The sequence below is a fragment of the Dermacentor silvarum genome, chromosome 2, assembly GCF_013339745.2.
Source record: "Dermacentor silvarum isolate Dsil-2018 chromosome 2, BIME_Dsil_1.4, whole genome shotgun sequence".
Lineage (NCBI taxonomy): Eukaryota > Metazoa > Arthropoda > Arachnida > Ixodida > Ixodidae > Dermacentor > Dermacentor silvarum.
This window is the reverse complement of record NC_051155.1, coordinates 56,444,345-56,470,553: the sequence shown is the minus strand read 5'-3', so window position 1 is coordinate 56,470,553 and position 26,209 is coordinate 56,444,345. Positions and strand designations below refer to the sequence as shown.

The window sequence follows — 26,209 nt, the reverse complement described above, 5'->3', positions numbered from 1 at the left end:
TCTACCTAGCCTCCTACGTCGCGATGCCATTGTGGTCGTTTATTTAACTGGATATATACAGCATTGACCGCTTAAAACGTAAGTCACTGGAGTTGCCAATTTCCGCGCTATAAGCGATACCGCATTATAACCAAAACGCCATTTTTCAGAGGCTGTGCACGATCAACACATTTAGACAAGCAGCCACGTATGCTCGGGAATCGAACCATATGACCAGGATGTGCCCTTCCTTTCGTTGGCGAGGTCGTTTCTACATTTCCAGTGGTGCAACAGCCAAAATAGGATTTGGAGCCATTTCTGGAGGAGGAAAATCTGTCTTGGAGCAGGAAAATCCAAATTTGGAGCAGGTAACGGAAAAAAGAACAAAGAACTTCTGTTTTGGTGCACTGAATCATATATTTGGAGCAGTTTAGCAGTTTCACAAAGAACGCTTCCTCATAAAACGCCATAAAATTTACCCCGCATAATAAACGAACTTTGTATTGGATTTCTGGGGGAAAAAAAGTGTGTTCATTACGCGAGTATATACGGTAATTATTTATTGAATTACAGTTTAGACCACTTACAACGTAACCGCTTATAGTGCAGGACCGGATATAGTGCGGTCTTTTCAGACTCCGGTTAACTTTCCCATAGCACTCCATGTATACACGTATCGCTTATAGTGCAGTTGTGGGAAATTAAATACCGGTTACAGTGCGGCTGCCTGGTAGTACGGAAGTCAGCAGAGACAGCGAACGCTCCCCTCAAACGGGCGCCCCAAGGAGTGCTCGAGGAAGAGAGAGAGACAAAGTGGAGGAGAAGGGCACATGGTGCGAACGAACAGCCAGTGAGGCTGGAACCAGAATCTTGAGTGCAAGTCGTGAAATATCACGGCGAGCATAGCAAGCGAGGGCCACGAAACTGCCAACGCCGGCCAACGCTAGCTTCACGATAACGGCAGTAAACGAAACTTCAGGGAGCGGGCGGCACTGGCACGACACGGCGAAGGGCGCACGCGGAGACCGTGGAATGCGAGGGAGGAGGGCGGCAGGGAAGCGGATTTCACCTCGGCAACTCCGCCGCTTCGGTGGCTCCCCTCGCCCTCCCTCATAACTCCCTCACTTTCGACTGTCACCGTGCGTGCCCGCCGCCGCTCTAGCCGGCCCGGCGCCAGCTTCCCGAAGTTTCGCTTTCTGTCGTTATTGGGAAGCGGCCGTTTGCCGCCGTGAGCAGTTTCGCTGGCGGCCTGGGACAGCGCCGCTGCTTCCCTGTGCGCCGTAGCCGCAGCGTGCGAGGTCAACACGTGACTAGAAAGTAGAGGAAGCATAAAGGAGAAAGAAGGGTTCACTGCCATTTTCTACGTGTGGCTACGGTAGCGTGGCTGTGACGTCGGCACGTACACGCATCTTCCGGCGCAACGCAGAATCGCCGACCTTGCCATTTGAGAGAGGGTAAAATTTCCGCCGCATTTTTTTTTTCTTTCTTTTTTTTGTTTTGTCCGCGCGAGACATTGAGGGGTCTCTCCTAAGCTTTTATTTTATGGTGGTGCCGGAGCAATGCCGGTCAGAGGCGCCGCCGCATGAATTATTTCGAATTAACAAGATTGGACTGTAAATTGAATGCACACGTTCTAGCCACATTCCTCGACTGTCGCATACGTGTGGCGGCTCAGTGCACATGTTTTGCATATGTGCAGGCCTTGAAAATTGTTGCTTTGGTTATAGTGCGGCACCGCTTATAGTGCGGATATTCGCGACTCCGGGACTTACATTATAAGCAGTCTACACTGTATATACCATAATACAACAGGAGTAATTGGAGATCGCAGGGAGAGGCCTTCGTCCTGCAGTGGACATAAATATAGGCTGATGATGATGATACGGTACTTCACATTAGCAGTGTAGGTGAAGGCAGGGGCGCGATCGGAGATCGTTCGGAGCACGCGTTCAGTTTCGCCGTGCGCGGTTGACCTAGGCTGCGCCCGGCGAAATTGAACGCGCGCTCCGAACAATGACCTCGATCCCGCCCCAGCAGTGCACTGCACGCAACTTTTTCTGCGAAACATGTGGAAAGTACACATGCATTTCTACGCGAGTGGTTCCCTTTCGTTTTTTTTTTCTTCTGACGATGTGTCACGACGTTCCGGCGGTAGTCGAAAAATGCAGCGACTGTTTGACTATCTTTTGGCGTTTCGGCGGTGTACAGCGAAAATCGGCACAGTTTCATTACAACATGATGCCTGTTGCCACGTGTGACCGAACCCTTACTAGTTTTGTGCATTGCGTCGCCTACAAAGCTCACGCCGTCAGCGCTGGGTCTCTTGCTGTACTGTACAAGCGAGTTTCCTGTGGACTATTCGTACCCGCTCCACTCGTGACCGCGTGCACGGATACGGTGAGGATCTTGTTGAGTCAACGCGCAATGGCGAACTGCTTTCGTTACTGGAAGCAACGCACACTCCATGTCTCCGCGAGATTTTACTGCATATACAACAAGCCACACTGCAATCAGCAGCAAAAATATTCTTCGGCACCCACCACAAAACACGCCAACGTCTCGTCTGGGCATGTGTTTGGATCTTGTCTGCGCAACTGGATCGGACTGGATTGGATGGCGATGTCCAAGCTGCAGGTTTCCAACGCGGCCTCTGTTTCCCACTAAAACTAGCAGAACCGAGAAATTTCGCGGCTGGTCGGGCGTTTCGGTACAGCGTGGCGCAATTTCAACATATACAGTCGACGTCCGATTTCCCGGACCCTCAAGGGACCGCGAAAACGTCCGGGAAATCGGGCAGTCCGGAAAAACGAATGCACGTGAAAACGCACCTTTTTGGTAGGTATTTTTCGCTGACGGAGAGGGTCACGGCCGGAGTACAAGATTCTCATTGCTATTCAGCCAATGCATCGTTTAGGTGGCTCTGAAAAGAGCCGTTTAAAAAAAAAAAAAAAAATACGACGTGGCCGGCGCTACCTCATAGGTCAGCACTTGGGCGCAAAGAAGTCGCTTATTTTATTTTGCACGGTCCGCTTGCCCGCGATCATGTCTGCCTCAATTTCAGTCAACGTCATGTTGCCGCTGTACACCGATGACAGTGTCATCAGTGCTCGCGTCAACTCCGAGCTCGTTGGCTGTGTAGGAGCTGGCTCTTCGTTCTCGGTGTCGGAGTCGTCGGAATCCTCCGTAACTTGACGAATGATTTCGTCATCGGTCAACTCCGCACATAGCTCGAGGTCTTTGTCAGCGTCGGCGAAGCCCTCAAAGGTTATCCCGGCTGGAATCGACACGCCGGCAGCGCGCAGATCGTCGAAGGCAACGTCCGCGGATGGCAGTTCGTCCACGGAGGGCAGTTCGCGGTTGGCAGTTCGTTCGAAGGCGCGGACGAAGACGAAGGAGCAGTCGGTGCCATCGCTGTAAATGGCGAATCCGCTCGACGAAAAGCGCAGCACGAAACAGCTAGGAACTCGGTGGATGCTGAAGGTCGGGAAACGTGATCACTGAAGATAGCGCGCAGCAGCAAACGATCAACCGCAGACACGACCGCAGAGCTGGCAGAGCTGACAAAACAACACGCGAACGAACACAGTGAGGTTTGGCTTGGCTAAGCTACGGCTGGCAACGGATTGACACGTGCGGTTTCGAGGTTACGGCAGCCGCGGCGCGGTGCGGCGGTGCTGCTGGCCACACCTGCGATGCGAGTATGGTGGGTTCGAGGATAAGAAAACAGCCAAAATGGCGGCGTCGGTGGTGACTTTCGGTCGGCGGTTAACAGTAAAAAGTCCGGGAAATCGGATGGCGAAGGCTATAAGCGTCCGGAATTTCGGACTTTTTAATACATTGACTCTATGGGGAACTTGACGGTGCCACAGATGAGTCCGGGAAATCAGGCATGTCCGGAATTTCGGGCGTCCGGGAAATCGGACGTCGACTGTATCATGGTTTTGGCGCAGCTCAGTGCAAAAATACGAAATTGTATAAAAATGACACAATTGGCACAGCTGTTGCACCCCTGCATTTCTCTAGTGCTGTACAGCAACTGCAAAGCATTTCCTTGACTCTGCACCAAACCACAACTTTTACCGCCAACGAGACAATGCCGGTTAGGCCAAGCCGGTGGGGTGTCGGGTGGCATGCCATCACGGGAAGCTCACCCTTGATATTTGTTCATACCGGATGTTCTAGCGTGAGATTATGCACACAGGTGTCTGCGTGCGTGTGACGGCAGCGCACGTGAAGCAGGTGATCAGTCGTCAGTTACCGCAAATGCTTATAGTAACAGTTTGAAAGTGCATTTAATTGGTAGGAATGGCAAAAGCTTTCTGGACAACGTTCCAAACAGACGAATGTGTGGAACACAGTTTAAAACGGACAGCGTCACGAAGGTCGCATGCGCAATATCTGCACTTCGTGAAGACATGCATGGCTACTGGCGTACTCGCTCGCGGCCCTGACCAATTTTTCCGTGGCGCTGAGGTTGTTAAAAATAGCAATTTGATTGAATTTGATAAGCAACCCAAGAAAAATGAACGTGCTCTGGTTGACTCTGGCAGCCTGCGGGTAGCCAGAAGTGGAAAATCGAAGAGGTCCAGTGCATGAGCTCTGCATAATTTTTTTTTCTCTCTCTCTCTTCTCTGAACGCGTATGGACCTCGATCGCGGGTAACGAGGACACGAAGCAGCTGGAGCCATCTTGCAGCGTGCTGCACCCAACTCTCAATGCTCTGCATGGCTCTTGCAATAGGCGCGTGGGTGGAACACACTTGCGCGGTAATGGCGGCAGATAAGAACACAGACAGGTAAACTTTTCACCCCGCCTCGGCACCATTCATTGAAGTAGAAATTAGCAATGTAAATGTCAAGCTCATTCTGCATGGAAAACACTGTCCGGAAGGCAAAACTTGGATCGTTTTAGCTGACATGCGGTCATAACATATTATGATACCATCGACACATGCTCAAGAGACGAGCCGCTGCGAGAAAGACGAAGTGTCTGGGCTCCTGGCGCGAGCCAATGTCTGCCTGGCAGTCAAGCTCCAGTGTAAATACAGTAAAAGCTCGATGATACGAATCTCACGGGGTCACGAAAAATGTTCGTACTAGCCGAAATTCGTATCATCGAAACACAATTAAAACTACTGTCGAATCTCGATAATTCGAACTCGAAGGGGCCCGAAAATTTGTTCGAATTAAAAGGACGTATTTTTGAAGTATTCGTGCACCATAGCACGATGCACGAACGGTGCGAGTCTAGAAATATCGCAGCGCGCAAGCGCATAGCAAGCGCGGGCCACGAAACTGCCCACGCCGGCTAACGGTCGCTTCCCGATAACGACAGAAAACAAAGCTTCAGGGAGCGAGCGGGCGGCGCCGGCACACGGGTGCGCGCGGAGACCGTCGAAGGTGAGGGAGGAGGGCGACAGGGAAGCCGATTTGGCCGCGTCAACTCCGCCGCTTCGGTGGCTCCCCTCGCCCTCCCTCTCAACTCCCTCGTAGCTCTCTCACCTTCGACTCCGTGCGCACATCTCCGTGCGCGCCCGCCGCCGTGCTGGCGCCAGCTTATTTTAGCCGCTCCCTGAAGTTTCGTTTTCTGCCGTTATCGGGAAGCGAGCGTTTGAGGGCGTGAACAGTTTCGTTGGCCCGACTGCGCCTCCGCCGCTGCTTCCCTCCGTGCAAGGTCAAACATGTGACTAGAAAATAGAGGAGAAGGGTTCACTGCCATTTTATCCGCGTGGCTGAGACGTCGGCACTATTGTGTGCTAGAATACGGTTGTCTAGAACACTCTAGTCGGCACGTACACGCTTGTTCCGGCGCGATGCAGAAACGGCGACCTTGCAATTTGAGAGAGGGGGAAATTTCCGCCGCCGTTTTTTTTTTTTTTTTCCCGTTCCAGGAATTCGCGCGCGGCATTGAGGGGTCTCTCCTGAGCTTTTGCTCTATGGCGGTGTCGGAGCAATGCCGGTCGGAGGCGCCGCCGCGTGATTTGGCGCGCTGCTAAGAGCATTGTCGGTGCGCGGTATGTTCGAAATAAGCGCGTTCGAAATAAGCGCGTTCGAATTCGCTTGCTTCGCGTTGACGTTGAACGAAAGCACGTTTTTCATGATAGTCTCGCTGTGCAACAATTGTGCTCAGTGTTGACGTTGCGAGGCCTAGCTCCTTAGCCAACTCCGTCCGCTTCCTCTTGGGATCCTCATCGACCTTTCGAAGAATGTCTAATTTCTCTTTAAAGGAGAGTGCTTTCCGCTTGCAAGACATAGCTCGCTGCGACTAGGCAAAATGGCGCAAACACGAAGAACGCGGCCCGAAGCGCAGCAGCCACTCCATCTGACGGCTCACAGAAAAGGAGGAGAAGTACAAAAGCGCCACCGCTTCAAACTCTTCGCGCCCAGTCGCGGAGTCCGCGCTGTCCGGCGCTGCGCCTCCGCACCAAAAGAGAAGGAGAGAAAGCGCGTGACTGCGCGCTGTTCTAATTCGCGGCCGTCGGTGGGGCGGCGTTTATTCGTATCAACCGTCGCAAGCTGAAAATCGATTCGTAACAACCGTTCTCTAGCACGTTGCAAAGTAATGGGGCTCGGCCGGGACCACAGAAAAATTCGTATCATCCGGAAATTCGTATTAGCCGTGATCGTATCATCGAGCTTTTACTGTACGTGTAAATAGCCTATTTTGTCTGTGTCTTTGCAACTTAAGGGGGGACGTGGAGTTCGATACCAACTTTCTTATTTCTTTGTGGATTTTTATGAAAATAGGCAGACTTATCAGCAACGTTCTTGTGATACTACTGTATAAATTTCATAAAGATATCTTTAGAACTTTTCTTATGTACAATATTTTTCTCCTTCTGGCCTTGTTCCAAGCCTGAATCACTTATAAAATTTGATAGAACACTTGTTCAAAGCACTGTGCATTCTAAGATGAATGGTTGAGGTCGTGACACTCTTAGATTTTTTCATTTGCAATGCAATTTTTTTTAGTTCTCACTTTTTAGGAGGTGACTGTACCACAGGCATTTAGGCTGTGAGCAAGTAGTTGAATCGTTATTTGTAGCAAAGTAAAACTGCTAGAGCAAGAGTGTCATGCCCTGGACAGTACATCCAGGAATACAGGGAAAAAAAATGAAACTGAAATAGACCTAGTGGTCACGAAGAAATCAGTGGAACAAGCAAAGCAGGAAGCAAGAAAAGTCGTTTTGAGAAAAAGGCTTTGAAACTCAAACTAAGCCTTCATATGTTTTTGAAATGTTTTACGATGCAACCATCTATGTGAGACATTCATAATTGACCAGAAATCGGTCTAGCCGATTTCTGGTCAATTATGAATGGTCAATTATGAAAACAGCCTGTACAGCTCTCATATTTACATCGAAAATTTTGCGACCTTCCTTTCGCGGTGATGACCACTCCTTCGCGACACCGCCGCAAAACGCGCACGTCAGTATCATTTGCGCTGTTAATCCATGTCTTGTTCCCAGCTGAACTGAAAGTCCCAGCCGGGAGCACTGCTGGCACTTGGATTTGCCGAGAAGCGCGTTTAGGGCCGTCATTTGAACGATAAGAAACTCCCCCGCTTCTTCCGTACTGGCAAGCACCTCGCCTTCACCCGTCAGTTCCATTTTCCGTGCGGTCGCAGACAACGAACTTAGTTTTGCTTGCACTTTCACGGCGACCTCTCGGGATGCTTCGACCGATACAAAATGCGGCTCCAGGCGTGCCTAAACGGTGCCGCCCGTACTTGTGGACGGCGTAGCAACATCGTGCGAAGTGCCGAGACGAAAACCAGAAACATCCGAGGCGCGATCGGTGGATGCATCGGACGATGTGAAACGCGGCACGACAAGCTCAACTCTCGTGACAAACATCTCGTGCTGCTCGCACGAGATGTTTCGCCCGCGAATGAAGTGCCAGAGAGCGACTCCTCAACATCGTCGACACAATTAGGCATTCCGCCCGCATGTGAAGTGCTCGGCGGCGGCTCCTGCACGGCATCATCAGCACGCGTATGCATACTGACCGCATGTGGAGTCTTCAGCTAAGCGTCTGTGACTTCTGTGCTATGCTGCACAGTACTGCCAGGCGACCTTGAAGTAGTCTTTTTTAACGTCGACGATTTTCGCTTACGAGTGCCGTAAACATGAGCCCTCTTGTACTTCAGCGGTCGCCGACCCATGGTCAACTTACGAAACTACGCCCCAGAAGCACTACTGATGAATGCGTTGAGCCGTACGTCTAGAGTAGCGTATCACAACACAAACCAGCTTCCGAAACTACGCTCCACAGGATATGTCCAGAGGCGCATATCACAACACAAGTCAGCTACATTCCGCAGGTACTGGCGAACCTGGCGACCCGAGATGACAAGAGGCGCTTATCACTTGTGGAGTCCGCTGCCGAAACTACGCTCCGTACGTGCTCGTGGAGATGGCGAGGTGATTGTCAGACGCGCAAGTCACGGGCGATATCAGATGAAAGCTTCTGTGAACTATACGCCGCACATACAGACGAACATCGCACGCCGAGAGGCGCGGCAGGCATGGCGGCGCGGTAGCAGAAGACGCGCAGCGCCAACGAGACCAATGGCGAAGCTCCAATTGGCCACGTGACAGCCGTGGCCAATCGGAGGCCTCGGAACGGCCTTGAATCATTTGCTTTTTGTGCGCTTGCTTCTGAATGGAGGAGATGGCGGAGCGGCAAATTTAAAGACGGAGAAATGCGCTTTCCAACAAGGGCAAAATGGCGGCGCTCGGTTGCGTTGTTGCGGAGATATCGCGGCTCGAAAAACGCCGTTTTTTCGCGATTTCCGCTGAATTTTTTCGCCGTGTTGGCTGATACGAAATTTTTTTTCAGCACTTCTACGCGGTTTTCAGAGTTCATATTTCGGAATCAGATAAAAGAAGAGTTATAGAAACGGAATATATGCTTTGGAAAAAATTGATTTTTTGGTCATTTTTCGCGATACGAAAGCCGTGTCCCCCTTTAACAATATCATTTCTATGGTACTTCTTTCTCATAGCTCTAAAGCATAAGTTGACACTCTTAAGTCGATTCTTCGTTACATGTGGTGCAGTTATAAGTAGACTTCACTGCACTGCGGAAATTCAGGATTTTGGTGACTTACATTATAAGCACACTATGCTGTATGATTAGTTATTATGCCGGATTTTTTGTAGCTGCTCATTGTTGGCTTCTTCACAGCACTGGTGGCAAATTTCTGATGCTATTCAATGTCTCGCCCAGATTTTGCACACACGAACCGCATGTGCAATGTCGCTGTCACATCTGAACCTGCGACCATTCCGAGATTCCCACTGCGTTCATCTTGCTTTTTCTCATTGTGGGAGTTTGTAAATCTTTCAAGCTGCCGATTTTTGTTGCCATGGCTAGAAGCAAAGAGCTCGTGGTCAACTTCTTACCAAACCACAACTTTCAATTGCTGATTCATTGTCATGGGAGCACCAAATCTCCCGATAGAACAGCACAGTTGAAATTGAAGTTGTAAAAAAAGAAAACTTGAAGCAGGAGGCCCATCTTTTAGATATGCTAGAAGTAAAGCTTGATGCAGTGAGTGCAGCGGTTTCCACAAGCCGAGCGATACCCTCCCTCGCACTTTTGGTGTAGCAGCCGCATCGTTGGCAATCAAGCCAGAGATTACACAGACAGCAGTGCACTGGTTCTCAAATGGCCTGGCCAGTAAAAAGCATGATTGCCTACTCTTCAGGACACATCACCTTATTTGTCAGTGTTTCTACACTGCAAAATGGAGAAAGGTTCAGGGCATCCGGGAAGCTTTAGACAGATTCATCACGACTGCATGCAACATCACTCTCCTCTACAAGTTTAATTGCAGTTGACCTGCACGAGAGTGCCACTGCGTGACAAGCACGCCTGTGCCTCACCTCTTCGAGCCCTTCCAGGTGCTGATACATGGACATGAGCCGAGTCAGGATGCTGCGCCGCTGGCTTGACCCGGTGTCCACTGCCGCGGCAGGGACACGCAGCGCCCCCACCTGTGGCCCGAGCAGGGGGTCCAAGACGCGGGGCCCGCTGCCCCCGGGAGCACCCGGATCCACGTTAGTGATGCCAGTCACCAGCGAGTCACCCCGGGGGGCACAGAACTGCACAAACCGCACCTGCGTACATGCGCAGAGGATTAGTCACCATCAGTGCACGATGAAGCGTAACAGTTCACCAAGTGGCACAACCAGAGAGAAAGGAGAAATGTTCCTTTGCTAGAATCAAGACACTTCGAACATAAAACTTGTCAAGGATTATGCACCATATTCAGTAGCAATCAAGATTTTAAGGGTGTGTTTTCAGTTTTGCTTAATGGATGGAAGGTGTTCAAGCTACAGAGATGAAACATTTATCGTTTGCTGTGCAGGACACGCTTCTTACTTCGACGAAATACAGTAGGACCTCGTTCATACGATCCCGTTATGTACGATTTCCCAGCGCCAACGTTCACAATCGAGAGCACAAAAACCCCAAAACTTCTTTTTCAACCAGTTCATATGTTTCCGGAGAAGACAATCTTTCGGTACCAGCATTCAGTAGATCGCCAAACTGCGATCCTGTGATACATTTTCTGTCCTCTAGATCACACGTAAACAAAAAAAAAGCAAGAGGCGCGTGCGACCAAGAAAAGTAGTGGCCTGCCGCAGCACCTTCCCTGCAGTACTCGCTCACCTGTCTCACGTGAAAACGGCGGCGCGCACTCGGCTTCTTATTCCGGTACCAGCATATCTCCTCCCGGGTTGTTGCACAGCTATCGCTATTCACAGCTATTGCCGCCACCTTATTGCGATAAGCATCTTCACCTATCTGTTACACAGCGCGTGTGATGTAGTGCCGTTGGAAGCGTACTGCACGCTTACAACAGGCAATAACCCAAATGTGCTGCCATTCCTCGCTGCAGCGCATCTACGAATCCACTGCCTTGAGAATCCACTGTCTTGGCTTGGTTTCTCCATGGCCGAGTGTTTGCGTTTTGTGCAAAAGATCGTACGGCTGTCTGTCGGGCACCGTTTTACTCACTGATGGCCGCAAAGGGCGGTGATGGCGTATGCAACATCTCCACTCCTCGGTTGGGTGGCGAGAGATTTGAATTGTGATATAGGTAATCTGACCTTTCACACGCAATTTTGCAGCTGACGCAATAACTGCTGCTGCTGTGTAAAGGGGAAGCCACCTCGTCAAGCTACTATTCTCAGTAGCTTTTTGTGGCTACTCCTTCCTTGTGTATTTGTTCAAGGAGAATAAAATTCAATTCAATTCAGATGCAATTTTCTCGTAGGCGTTCTTGACATGAAACAAGCGTTGTGAGGTTCCTGGAATGGAATTTGAGCAGTCCACGCCTATTTACTATATGCCTTTAGTGTCCCTTTAAAGGACGCCGTGGGAACTCTGACTGATCTCGGTCACACTCCCATGACAAAAGTGAGCATGCCTCAGAGTGCTCCAAGCTGGAGTGTGGAGCTCTGAATGAGCAAGCCGAATGTGAAGCCTGCTACGAGAGTGCTCTGCAATGCTCAGCTGTGACCAGTCAAACGTACCATTACCAACGACTAGCTCTCTACCGATTCCGTCGAGGCTTCCCATGCCATTAGGAGGGACCCACCTTCTCACGCTCGGAGGCAGTCTTGCAGGTGGCCAGTGCCTGACCCCTACGCCAGTCCCAGAGCACCACCCGGTTTGCCGTCGCAATGGCCAGCAGGGGCTCCAGTGGGTGGAACGCCAGCGACGAGATCACCGTGCCCTCCCGCGAGCTCCACACCTCACTGCCACCCTGCACACACGTACGCACACACCTCTAGCAGGAGACAAGTAACTTTGCAAGCTTTTTACCTTCTACAGCATTGGCCCATAATGGGCTCTTGTAGCTCTGAAGTGTCAATCCAAGGGCCTCATTTCATAAAGCTACCTATCAAAAACTACACGACCATCACGATTGCTCTGGGCACTTGTACAATGGTTTTTTAAACGTTGGCAATCTTCCAACACATGCAATAAGCCTAAAACACTTGGCAGCAGCAATAAAGAATTCCAGTGCAAGCGCATTTCTTTAAGCTTAGTACCAACACTACAGAAAAGCTGCCTTCTACATTCGATATTGTAAGCCCTACGGCCTTAGTAAGTCCCTCCAAAGAAACACCAATGAGTAGCTCCAAGGCAATGTGATCCAAAAGTGATGTTCACAGAATCACACCTATACAGCCATCTAGTAAGTGATGAAACTATACTGCAATAAACTAGACGGCCATAATAATTATTCTGCATAATATTGTTTAAAGCCAGTTGGGAAAAACATTGTAATGGGACAGCAAAAATAAATGTCAACACCACCATCCACATTGGAATCAGTAGGCCCTCTTGGCTTCAAGCTGTTCATAAAGGCATATTCCCACCAGCAAATTGTACAAGTTGTGCGACCAAGTTAGATGCAAATGGTCACATTGGTTAAAAAGCCACCATTTAAAGTGAAGCCGCTTGTTGCTAACGTTTTTCAGCTCCCTGACTTGTCATTGGAAAACAACTGAACCAATCAGCTGCACAGGTCCACGACACTGGAATATGCCGACATTTATATTGGCGATGGCAATGCAAGCAGATACAGTAGACTTGCGTTAATTCGACTCCAGGTAATTTAGGTTAACTTCATCCCAACCAAAGGTCCCAGCTGTTGCTCATGCATTTTTATGGGCCTTGACTTTCGCAATTTCAATCCTAAAATTGGCCTTTGCCAGATAATTCGAACTCGACCAGTGTCACAGACGTGCCGACCCCTATGGTGACCCCAACAGCGTCCCCTTCAGTGGCAGTACGTCTAGGCAAAGCTTTTAAGGGGACAGTGAATGCGCTGAACACAGCTTGTCTCCCATCGGAAAAAAAAAAAAATCATTTTTGACGTGCCATAGGAAGATTTTCAAGCAATAACCTTAGCTCCCAATGTCTCATTATGGTACTTGATTCTAATGTGCGCCTTTTTTTTTTTTCAGGAAAGTGCCAAAAATTGCCTGTGCAGCATTCATATGGTTTACGGCATAACACAGATGTATTTGTGGCGAAGCTAGCTTTTTAAAAAAATGCGGCGAAGCTGACTAGGAAAAGTGGCCGCCATTGTGCGAGGCATATAAGACTTTTGCCTATTTTTCTTGCGAAAAGTCAGTTGCGCATTAGATTACTACATTGTTTAGGATCTTTAATGTCATTTCTACGTTCATTTTCTACTTTGGACACAGAGAATGTGGGTGCGCATTTGATTTGGGGGCGTGTTAGACTCGGGCAAGGACGGCCAAATGAATTGGCGGTGTGCTGTAGCGTTCTTTTTTTCTCGTTATCTTGTTTACTTCGACCCACCGAATAATTCGATCAATTTCCTCAGTCCCCTCAAGGTCAAATTAGCGGAAGTCGACTGTATACTCGTGCCACTGCTGGCCACTTTCTTTTCCATCTCTTTTCATTGCAGTGGTGATCGCAAAACCACAGCTGACATCACTGCTGCACATGACAATGTGCCTGTAACAAGCTCGACATTAAAGCAGGTGTTGAGAGCCCGAGAATAACAGGAGTGAAAATTTAGCAGTTTCGCCCAAAGGGCAATGAAGTGAGGGCAAGGTTTAGTGTAGCGACGGAGCTTCTAGGACTATAAGCGGGTACGACACACGCTGGTGCAACGCAGCCCTCAAGGCAACTGTTGCCGAGCGGAAGGAACATTGCCGCTACAGAGGAACAGTGCCGCTACACCAGACGTCTTACTATGCTGGTGTGATGAGGAGCATTGCCAGTGGCACCACAGGTGTCTCAATCGATGGCACTCGAGGCAAAATCAACAGAAAGCCTGTCGGAGTTTAGTTAGTTAGTTAGTTAATTCAGGTTTAATGGCGCAAAAGCGACAAAGACCATGCTGCGCCAGGCACAAGGTATTAAGAAATGAGATGTTAATGTAGCGAGAATTGCGTTACCTTATATTCTATGTAATAAACCGGCTTCAACTAAAAACTTCAACAAGTCAGTGAATGGCACTAGCGGATCATCTCCCAATAGTAAGGCGGGGTGTAAAGGTATGTGTAAGTTATACAGATTCTGCAGAATTTTCCGTCTGTTGTAAAGGTATGTGTAAGTTATACAGATTCTGCAGAATTTTCCGTCTGTGTGTTTCTATATGTGGGCATGTCATAACAATGTGTATTACTGTGAGAGGTTCATGACACGTATCGCAGGTTGGCGGATCTTCTTTTCTAAGTAAGAAGTTGTGTGTCAGATGTGTGTGCCCTATTCGAAGTCGACATAGGATCGCCTCGTAGAACCGTTGCTGGTGACTGCACGATTTCCACTCGCCAAGCAGGGGTTTGATTATGTGTAACTTGTTATTAATGCAGGAGTCCCATTCTTGTTGCCATTTTGATGTCAGGGCTTTGCGAATTGCTCGTATACTGTCTTTGTATGGACGTTTTGTGTGTGTTAGGTCTTTGTGCGCTGCCATGGCCGCGCATCTATCTGCTGATTCGTTCCCTGGTATCCCAACATGGCTAGCAGAATCGTATGGTTCGTCCGTATTTGTTATTAAGCACCATGTTTAAGATATCGCCGAGCAGCGGTTCACAGTCGGATTTTAAATTTAAAGCTCTGAGTGCACTCAACGAATCGGTGTAAATGACAGCACTCTTCTGTTTGTCGGTGATAACTTTGTTTACTGCTGTCCATATAGCCATAACTTCGGCGGTAAAGACTGAAGCAGAATTATGTATTCGGATGCTATTTTCCCAATTTTCCGTTACGGTTCCCACACCCACGTATTCTTGTGTTTTAGAACCATCTGTGTAAAATTCTGTGTGATCTTTATATTTTTCTTGAATAGTGCGGAACTCTTGCATTATGTGTTCGTGTGGGGTGTCCTTTTTCTTTAAGTGGGTTAGTGTCCAATCACATAGTTGTGTGCAATCGCACCATGGGGCCAGTCTTTGCGGCCTTTCAGCAACCTGCAGGACCTCATGAGGAATGTTATAAATCTGACAGTATTCCTCATGTCGTAAGACAAGTGGCCGTATCATGTTCGGTTTGTTTGTGTAGTGTAACCGAGAGTTGCATTGTGTTACGATTTTGTAGCATATATGTTGTGGTGTTGACCGAATTCTCAGTACATAGGAGAGGGTTAGTAGTGCTCTGCGGTGCTGTAGGGAAGGCTCATTGCAGTCAACGTATAAACTTAGGACAGGCGATGTTCTGTAGGCACCGCTCGCCAATCATAGGCCAAGATTGTGAATTGGATCAAGTCGTTTAATGTAGGATTGCCTGGCTGCACCATAAATTACACTACCGTAGTCGAGAATGCTACGCACAAGGGACCGGTAAATACGTAGTAGGCATATTCGGTCAGATCCCCAGTACTTGTGCGATAACACTTTGAGAATATTTAATGCTTTATTTGCCTTAATTTTTGTTGTGTTAATGTGGGCTAGGAAGTTCAGTTTTGTGTCAAATGTTACGCCTAAGAATTTCTACTCTCGTTTGACCGGTAGTGTTGCGCCATCCAGTGTCAGAACTGGATCGCAATGTAAGCCACGCTTCTGGGAAAACAGCACTGTAACGGTTTTGTGGGTTGAAAAGCGGAAACCATTTTTGTCGGCCCACTGTGAGAGATTATTTATTGTTATTTGTAGCTGTCTTTCGCAGGTGGATAGGTTTGAGGCGCGGCAAGCCACTTGCAAATCATCGACATATATTGAATGCATAACAGACGATGGAATGATTTTGTTTAGAGAGTTCATTTTGACTGTGAAGAGTGTCGTGCTGAGAATGCAACCTTGTGGGACGCCATTTTCTTGTGTAAATGTGCGTGAAAGTGTTGTGCCGAGGCGTACCTGAAATGTTCTATTTGACATGAAATCGTATAGGCAGTTTAACATTCTGCCACGAATGCCCAAATCAGCCAGGTCTCTCAAAATTCCATATCGCCATGTGGTATCGTACGCTTTTTCTAGGTCAAAGAAAACAGCGAGACAGTGTTGTTTGTGTAGAAACGCATCACGTATTTCATGTTCTAGTCGGACGAGATGATCAGTCGTGGAGCAGCCCTTTTTGTATCCGCACTGGTGCATGTCTATTAGGTGTCTTGATTCAAGGATGAATGTGAGTCTCGCGTTTATAATGCTCTCATATGATTTGGCTAGACAACTTGTTAGTGCAATGGGTCTGTAGCTGCTTGGGGATGATGCAGTTTTACCAGATTTTAGAAAAGGCACTACTACTGCATTTTTCCAGTCTGTAGGCATTACCCCAGATTTCCATATCTTGTTGAAAAATTGAAGGGGTGCCTTTACCGATGCTTGAGATAAGTGCGCCAGCATTGTGTAGTGGACCCGGTCAAGACCTGTTGCTGTTTTTTTACCGGCCGAAAGAACTCTGTTTAATTCCTGCATTATAAGAGTGTCATTATATACTTCCATTGAAGCACCGGTAGTGGGAAGTCTCTGTTTCTCAGCCGACTCTTTGTATTTTAAAAATGTGTTTGAGTAATTTGCTGAGCTTGAGATGTTATAAAAGTGTTCGCCTAATAAGTTGGCCTGGTCTTCTAGTGTTGTTTGTGTGCCTGGACTTGTAAGTAGTGGTATTGTGTATGATGTGTACCCTCCTTTAAGTTTTCTAACCCGGTCCCACATTTGTTTAGATGTGACTGAACTATTAATTGAAGATACATATTTTTGCCATGACGATTTCTCTGCCTGACGCCGAACAAATCTTGCTTTGGCTTTGGCCTGTTTAAAGGCTAGGAGGTTGTTATAGGTTGGATACCTTCGTAGGATTCCCCAGGCCTTATTTTGTTGTTTTTTAGCTTTGGTACACTCGTCTGTCCACCAGGGATTTAGTCTTTTGCGCAAAATACCGGATGACTGAGGTATTGCTGTTTCTGCGGCTGAGATTATAACCTCAACGAACTTTTTATTGAGTTCGTGAACACTCAGTTCTGGTGAGAAGACCATTTCCAGTTTAGCATGTTCCATAAAAACTGGCCAGTCAGCAAGCTGCAGTTTCCACCGGCGTGGCTTAATGCCTAGGGTTGGTGGTGATGGTAAGATTTTTATGATTGCGGGCAAGTGATCACTACCATATGGCATGTCGAGGGCTTCCCATTTAAGATCGCTAAAAAGAGATGGTGAACAAAAAGCTAAATCTAAACAACTAAAAGTGCGTGAAGTAGGTGAAAAATATGTTGATGCACCCGAGTTTAAGAGGCAGATATCATTTGACAGGATAAAATCTTCAATGAGCTGCCCTCTTGGGTCAGTTTTGCCACTGCCCCAAAGAGTACAATGAGCATTAAAATCTCCAACTAAAACAAAAGGCTCCGGCAGCTGGTCTGTTAAATTTTCTAAATCTTTACTAGTAAAATAGGTATGGGGTGGAAGATATAGTGAACAAATGGTGATGGTTTTACGAGACAGAATGGTGACCGCTACAGCCTCGAGAGATGTATTTAATTGGACATTTCGTGTAGGAGTGCCGCCCTGCACTACTATGGCGACTCCTCCTGACAGACGGCTGGAGTGTTCGCGGTCCTTGCGTACGACAGTAAAACCTTTCAAGAATTGTGTATTTTTGGGGCCTAAGTTCGTTTCTTGAAGGCAGAGTGCAACTGGCGATAGCTTATTTATAATGTCTTTGATGTCACCTAGATTATGAATCAGGCCTCTACAGTTCCAATGGATGATGAAAGCCATTGTAAGACAAATAAAAATGTTTACTTATGTGCGTGTGAGCTAAAAAGTGATAGGTGACATGTAATAGAAAGATCACTACTCTAATCAAGGGCGGTAGCCGTTCAGGTTACCTGTCCCTTTTTCGGCGCAGTTACAAGAAGTCTGTAATTCTTGCTGCGCTCCAGGGAGCGCGGATCTTTTGGCGTCAATGACGCCGGGGTTTTTGGGTCGACCTCCATCGCCTTCTCCGAGGCGCTGGACGATCGAGAGCCAGGCGCCGAAACGCGTGTCTCGGGCCGTGGAGTTCGGTTCAACTTTGGGCCCTGCGACACTGCGGTCTGCCGGCCCGTATTCGATGATGATGGAGCAGCACTGGCTGCTACCACCAAGGGGGCGGATGGAGTTTCTGCAGGAGTGCCGCGCGCGGACCCTGTAGACTCCTGAAACCGGTGTGGCGCTGCCCCCTGCCGCGCCGCGCTGGCATAGCTAAGTTGAGGTAAGTGTCCCAACCTTTTCCTCGCTTCATAGAATGAAATTTTTTCTTTTACGGTGATTGTAATTATTTCTTTTTCTTTTGCCAGCAAGGGCAACTCCGTGAGTAGGCTGGATGGTCTCCCTTACAATTGGCACAATGTGCAGGAGCATTGCAGTTGTCAGAAGGATGGTCGTTGGCACTACACTTCGCGCATGTTTCTTTTCCTCTGCATGATTGTGATGCATGTCCAAACCTCTGGCACTTGAAGCACCGCCTTGGGTTCGGTATGTACGGTCGGACGTTGATTCTTAGGTATCCTGCTTCGAGTGATGTGGGCACAGTACTAGTTCCAAATGTTAGTATCACGTGTTTTGTGGGGATTTGTTGGTCGTTTCGTCTGAGTGTAATCCTTTGTACCTTAATTACGTTTTGATCTTGGAACCCTTCGAGGAGCTCTTCGTCACTAAGGTTTAGGAAATCTTCTTCTGATATTACTCCCCTGCTTGTGTTGAGCGAGCGATGTGGAGAGATTGTGACGTTAATGTCACCGACACTGGTGAGTTGGGCGAGCTTTTCAACTTGGTCTTTCTTTTTCAGTTCGAGGAGGAGGTCTCCGCTAGCCATCTTTGTGGCTTTGTAGTCAGGTCCAATCGTGTTTACGAGGCATTTCGATACAAGGAAGGGTGAGAGTTTTCTTACGCTTGTGTTGCCTTCACTATGATGGACATGGTACTTAGGGAAGTTGTCTAGGTCGGTTCGGAGGGTAAATTGGAAAATTGCATCGGTGCGACCTCTTTTCAGAGGCCGATCTGGAAGTCGGGGGAACGCTTCTGCCATAACATGGTTTCAAAGTTCGGCGGCGGTGGTAGCCACCCACCACCGAGCCCAACAAGGGGACGCTACAGGTTACGCGAAACCTGCAGATGCCAGCTATGCACCGCCACTATAACCTAATGTACATACCCAAGACTGGACACATTACACACGGTTAACCCTTGCCGCCCGGAAATTTGGAAGTGAGAAGAAGTGAGTAGGAGACAGGACAGATGGAAAGGTGAGAGAAAAAGACAAAAGATTGAAGAGGGGGACAGGAAAAGGCGACTGCCGATTTCCTCCAGGAGGGTCAGTCTGGAGGTGCCGTCTATGTGAAGCAGAGGCCGAAGAGGTGTGTTGCCTCCGCTGGGGGGCCTTAAAGGTCCAATCACCCGGCATTGGCTCAACCCCCAGGATCCCCCTTTCCCCAGACACGGCTAAGCCGCGCACGGCTACACGCGGGAGGGTCCAACCCTCGTGTGCTCGGGTCCGTGGTGTCGCAACACACCAAACGCCTGCTGACGCAGACGCCCCTGCGGGGTGTCGGAGTTTAGACAGAGCACAATGAAACATTAGATAATGTTGCTTGAGCTTTACTGTCTATTCTGCTCAGACCAGTGCACACACACAAATGCTCAGCGGGAACGCTAGTAAGCTTATAATGCGTATGCGCACGAGGCTCGTGCCATCCAGCAGAATGCAGAACGTGCCTGGCTCCGCCATCGAGGCGACTGAGTGTAGCGTTGACGGTGGATCGGCATTGCTTCATCATTTTAGCAGCCAAACGCATTGTGTCTCTGGAGATTTTCCAACCTACCACGTACAAGCCACACATGCATGACACACCGGCAGTGCTGATGTCTGGAATGTGCCTCGAATGTTTCTACAGTTAAACCTGGATATAACGGAATTGACTAATTTCCGAAAAGCTTCGTTATAAAGAGGATTTCATTATATGCAGGTTCGGCACGAAAAAAAAAAAAACGTTTACTGTAGTTACTCGATTCTAACACGCCCTCGATTGTAACGCGCACCCGTTTTCCATTTTCGTCAAAGCACTCATGCTTGAAATGTCACACCAGGTACTGGATGCGTGGACGCGTGTCGTTTCACACAAGCGCGAGGCATCGGAAACGAAGAGCGAGCTTCACGATGGCATCGTAGTGTCGTATAATGTTACAGTAGAACCCCACTGTTACGTTCGGGTGCTGCGTTTTCCCGGATGTTACCGTCGTTTTCGGCCGGTCCCGACATAGCTCCCAACCCAATGCATTGGTAACCCCGCTGTTGTGTCACAACTGTGGGACCGTTCCCGCATCATACATTGCGAACTGCCACCCCGCGCCGGCCCAAGCGGCCATTTTGACTTTTCATGCCACTTGGCTTGGTGGCTTGACGATGGCATTGGCCGCCCAAAGTGCCGGGGGCGACAACTATAACATATTTTCGGTTTCCGCCAGCAAAAGTATGGCCCTCGAGATCCGTATTTGCTGTCTAAAGATGGTGTCTATGACGCGTTGTGGCCCTAAAATTGGTTTTGGCTCATAGATGTTATACGAAAGTCCAAGGGCGATAACACAGTCGCCGCGCGCCGTATGCTGTATGTGCGAGTGAAAACATGCGAGGGGAGCCGACGAGCGCATCTAAATCTCGCGTGCGCAAGAAAGAAAAGCAGGCAGGAAGAAGCGCGCCTTCTTCCGTTGTGGTTCAAGGCACTGGCGAGGGAGCAAGGGATAGCGGGCGGCGTTGTACTGTACTCTGGCATCAACTGCGTACTGCGCGGCGGCACGCCGCGTGCCATATCTTGAAAGCGATCTGCGTTGAGGCAGAGTCTAGGCAGTGTAGGTGCGTCGGCGGCTCGTAGCTTTGTGCGTGCTGTGTGTTCTCGGTGCTCAGTTTGTGTTGAAGCGATAGACAACAACACGAACGTCACTTCGCTCGCTTCTGCAGCGGCGTTTCCACACGCCGCAAGCGTTTGACAGCACGTGTCCACGCTCATCGACTGTGATGTGTCACAGCGTCTGCCAGCGCGTCGGCAACATCAGTTGGAAAAGGAGAGAGTGCCGGCTTGGCGGGCTAGGCCAGCTGCAGCAAGCGGCAGGATCAGGTTTGAATGAAGGGAGGGGGAAATGTCATGGCCGCGGCGGCAAGATCGCCGGGTAGAGGGATGCAGGCCCGCCTCACACACGCTCGCACGCACGCACACGTGTGCTCACTTCGCATTCTGTCGGAGCGGAGAAGGTGCTTCCGATTGCTGCTCGCGCAAAAATGACAAAATTTGGGGCGAAATCTCTAGGTTGTCGGTGGGGAAAATTCGTTATTTCGAGGGAGTCTAACGCTGCCACTTCGTTACGTAGAGGTCTCAAATACATGTGCTTCTATGGAGTAACGGCGGGGAGTAGAAAAACTTCGTTATATCCAGGAATTCGTTATATGGAGGTTCGTTATAAGCAGGTTTAACTGTATAATTGCTATTGCAATAAAAGCAGAAAGATGCAAGCATTTGTACAATATCAGATGCAGTCATGATGAGGCCATCACTCCGGAATGCTGATATTTTTGCCTACTTGATGTAAGAGGGAAATTTCTCTTATCGCATTTTTCTACACTGCTTAATCATGAAGAGCCTCATTTTTTGGTGCGAAAGCAGGCACAAACGGCACCAATATTATAGAGACATATCAGTGAAGTGATCAGCAGGCTGCATTTGACAGTGTGAATGTTGGTTGCTACGGTGTGTTGCACAACTTCTGTCAATAGCCAGTGTGAATGTGTTATCGAAACGACAAAGTACTCATCCTATTGGCAAGAAACAGATGGGCTGCAGAAAAGTGTTGAAACAGGCAAGCGAGGGAATGGCTACCAACATTGGCAGAACAGACACTTTGCTTTGGTGGCCCTATTGTACAACTGAATTTATTACAATGCATCCCACTTACATATAATGATGGAACACAAGTACCCCCTATGATTACAAGCATTGTCTGTTATGTGCTATATGTTCTAGATATGTATACAGTAAAACCTTGGTGATACGAATCTCGCGGGGTCGCGTGAAATATTCATATCACCCGAAATTCATATCATCAAAACATACACAATATCAAGAAAAATGAATTTATTTTTACAAGAAAAGATTTCTAATAGTGGAATCCCACTAATAGCTTCCTCGCTGCTGCATTTTCCCGGCTGCTACGTCGCGTTTTTGCGGTCCCGACCTTTCATAAATCCCATTGACATTCATGTATAGTCGAATCTCGATAATTCAAACTGGAAGGGGCCCAAAAATTTGTTCGAATTAAAAGAAGGACTTATTTTTGAAATATTCGTGCACCATAGCACGACGTACGAATGGTGCGATTCGTGAAATATCGCGGCGTGCAAGCACATATTGAGCGAGGGCTACGAAACGGCCCACGCTCGCTTCGTGATAACGGCAGAAAACTAAACTTCAGGGAGTGGGCAGCGCAGGCACGGCGAGAGAGATATTGTGGTTGTAAAGATGACGAGACGACACGGCAACGGGCGCGCGCGGGGACCATCGCAGGTGAGGGAGGAGGACGGCAGGGAAGCGGATTTGGCCTCGGCAACTCTGTCGCTTCGGTGACTCCCCTCGCCCTTCCTCTCAACGCCCTCCTAGCCCCCTCACCTTCGACTGTCTCCGTGCGGGTCCGCCGCTCCCGAGCGGGCTAAGCGGCCGCTTAGCCCGCTCCCTGAAGTTTCGTTTTTTGCCGTTGAAGCGAGCGTTGGCTGAGACGTCGGCATGTACACGCGTGTTCCAGCGCCACGCAGAAACGGCGACCTTGGCGTGACGCCACGGTTCTTCCTTTTTTTTTCTTTTCTCCGTGCGGTGTTGAGGGGTCTCGCCCAAGCTTTTGCTCTATGGCGGTGTCGGAGCAATGCCGCTCGGAAGTGCCGCCACGTGATTTGGCGCGCTGCTGCGAGCATTGTCGGTGCGCGGTAACCATAGCAAATGCTTTCGCGTTCGAATACAGTAAAAGCTCGATGATACGATCACGGCTAATACGAATTTCCGGATGATACGAATATTTCTGTGGTCCCGGCCGAGCCCCATTACTTTGCAACATGCTAGAGAACGGTTGTTACGAATCGATTTTCAGCCTGCGTCGGTTGATACGAATAAACGCCGCCCCACCGACGGCCGCGAAAGAGAACAGCGTGCAGTCACGCGCTTTCTCTCCTTCTCTTTTGGTGCGGAGGCGCGGCGCCCGACAGCACGGACTCCGCGACAGGGCGCGGCGCCCGACAGCACGGACTCCGCGACAGGGCGCGAGGAGTTTGAAGCGGTGGCGCTTCAAGAAATAAATGCTTTTTACGTACATGTGCCTGAGTGAGTTCACCTCTGACTCTTTAATTTAGCTACAGTCGAATGTCATTAATTAGAACACGCTTACTTCGAACATACCGCGCACCGACAATGCTCTTAGCAGCACGCCAAATAACGCGGCGGCGCCTCTGACTGGCATTGCTCCGACACAGCCATAGATCAAAAGCTCAGGAAAGACCCCTCAATGCCGCGCGCGAAGGAATGGGAAAAAAAAAAAAAAAAAACCGCGGCGGAAATTTCCCCCTCTCAAATTGCAAGGTCGCCGTTTCTGCATCGCGCCAGAACAAGCGTGTACGTGCCGACTAGAGTGTTCTAGACAACCGTATTCTAGCACACACTAGTGCCGACGTCTCAGCCACGGGGATAAAATGGCAGTGAACCCTTCTCTATTTTCAAGTCACATGTTGACCTTGCACGCTGCGGCAGCAGCGCAGAGGGAAGCAGCGGCGGAGGCACAGTCGGGCCAATGAAACTGCCACGCCCGCAAACGCTCGCTTCCCGATAACGGCAGAAAACGAAACTTCAGGGGGCGGCTAAAATAAGCTGGCGCCAGCACGGCGGCGGGCGCGCACGGAGATGTGCGCACGGAGTCGAAGGTGAGAGAGCTACGAGGGAGTTGAGAGGGAGGGCGAGGGGAGCCACCGAAGCGGCGGAGTTGACGCGGCCATATCCGCTTCCCTGCCGCCCTCCTCCCTCACCTTCGACGGTCTCCGCGCGCATCCTTGTGCCGGCGCCGCACGCTCGCTACCTGAAGCTTCGTTTTCTGTCGTTATCGGGAAGCGACCGTTAGCCGGCGTGGGCAGTTTCGTGGCCCGCGCTTGCTATGCGCTTGCGCGCCGCGATATTTCACGACTCGCACCGTTCGTGCATCGTGCTATGGTGCACGAGTACTTCAAAAATACGTCCTTTTATTTCGAACAAATTTTCGGGCCCCTTCGAGTTCGAATTATCGAGATTCGACAGTAGTTTTAATTGTGTGTCTATGATACGAATTTCGGCTAATATGAATATTTTTCATGACCCCGTGAGATTCGTATCATCGAGCTTTTACTGTAACCGGGCGTTCCCCGTGATACTTCGCCAATCTATAATGTTCCTGCATGTTATGTTGCGTTTGAATGTGGCGGTCACGCAAACTTAGCGGTGCAGCCAGTTTGTACATTGCAACAAGCGACCGGTGCGTTGCAACAAGCGACCGGCATGTTTCAGATACGATGCACCCGCGCGGGTGCCGTATCCTGAAAGTGATCTGGGACGTGCGCATGGTGCGCGCCCGCGCGGACCTTATCGTCAAAATGATCTGCGATGTTGACAAAGTTCGCCTAGTGCCAGTAACTTCGTATGCGCTGTGCCTTCGACGTTTAGTTCGCGTTGAAGTGAGAGACAGCGCAAAGGTCAATTCGCTCGCTGCTGCTGCTGTGTTTCCGTTGCTTCATCTTTCAGGCGAAACTGTGGCTTTTTTTTTTTCGTGGTCCCTTGAAAAACGTATCAATGGGACGTTTCCTTCTTGTCCAAATCGTCAACGATCGCCTTCTGAAAGGCATATAAGTGCGCGCACGTGATCTTGGGAATGTTTTCGCACGCCACTGAACACCTGAGCACGTCGAGTGCAGGGTGCGTTCTGACCGTCAGGGCTGCGCCTCGGTCGTCGTTGCTGCAGCGGTCCTCGTCTACTTTCTCGCTAAGCATCGGCTAGGCTGTGATGTGGTCCGGTCCGCTCGACGTGGGGACCATTGAGAGATTGTGCAGCCGCGTGACGTAGTCGGTTGCTTGGCGACTATGGACCCCGCCCAGATACCGCTGTGCCGGCTTGTCTGTACCGGTGGCCCCGCTGGCTCGGCCGCTGCCGCTGTTGCTCACGCGCTCGTATGATCCGTAGCGGCGCGGCAACACGTTCGGAACAGACAATTTTTTTTCGTATTGTGAGCAATGTATTTCGGCCGGGGAATGTTACGAATTCGTATCACACCGAAATTCGTACCAGCCGGGTTCGTATCACCGGAGTTTTACTGTAATCAGTCTAGATAAAACAACACAAGAGACTAAAACGACAAGTTCAGGTGACATCTTCATTAATGTTAGAAGTTATCGAGAGCACAGATTCATTGCATGAGCATAAATGTCATGCAATGGCAAAATTGGCTACCGCTCAACATGAGAAAGGCGCACTAATACGCAAGTAAGCAAGAGGTGAAAAAGGGTACCATAATTGGGGGCAGGGCAAGAGACGAAGAAAGCGAGACGAAAAACATGGTGCCAATGTTTGCCATCTCGTTCCGCAATGGTCATGCCGCTTCCTTTATTTTCGTTCCTAACACTGCCCTCAACCCTGAATGTAAACCGACTTGCACAATTCTTGGCTCTTCTAAGCGTGAAAAGAACAGCGCGAGTTGCCAACGTCAAAAAAGCCTGCAAGGCCAAATAAGCGCCGCAACTGTATGATGAGCGTGTCTGGAGCTGAGCAGAGTAGCCAAATCTTACCCGAGATAGTACAGTAGCAGCAAAGCCTCACCTGACAGTTGGGCAAAGCGGTGGACGAGCAGTGGCCACTCACCCGCAGGTCCCAGACGCGCACCTGTCCCGCCAGACAGCCCGAGGCCAGGATGTGGTTGGAGGTGGGGTGGAAGGCCAAGCACCACGGAGTGCGGGGGTGGCCCTCCAGGGTGTGCGCCAGCTTGCCCGTAGCCACCTCACACACGTGGATGCGGTGGTCCCCGTGCGTCGATGCCACTTTGGTGCTGCGGTGCATGACATGGCATCGCACAGTTAGACCGAGGAACCAAACAGTGCCAAAAATGGTTTAGTTTACCACTTGCTTGTGGCGGCAGCCAATAGCTTCTAATGACACAGGAGCAGTTTCGACCAAGGAGAGCCATGGCTATGTTTAAAGGCTGCACGCAATGTC

General features: G+C 49.6%; 1 long non-coding RNA gene and 1 pseudogene across 1 annotated transcript; both read right to left on the bottom strand.

Annotated features, from left to right (window-relative positions):
• Positions 1-26,209, bottom strand: part of LOC119440051 (uncharacterized) — a 132,365-nt pseudogene that overhangs the window by 89,682 nt on the left and 16,474 nt on the right.
• Positions 2,957-3,916, bottom strand: LOC125943009 (uncharacterized). The gene is made up of 2 exons (XR_007465492.1): positions 3,478-3,916; positions 2,957-3,214 (listed from the first exon to the last, which is right to left on the bottom strand). It is a non-coding gene; the product is annotated as an uncharacterized LOC125943009 (long non-coding RNA).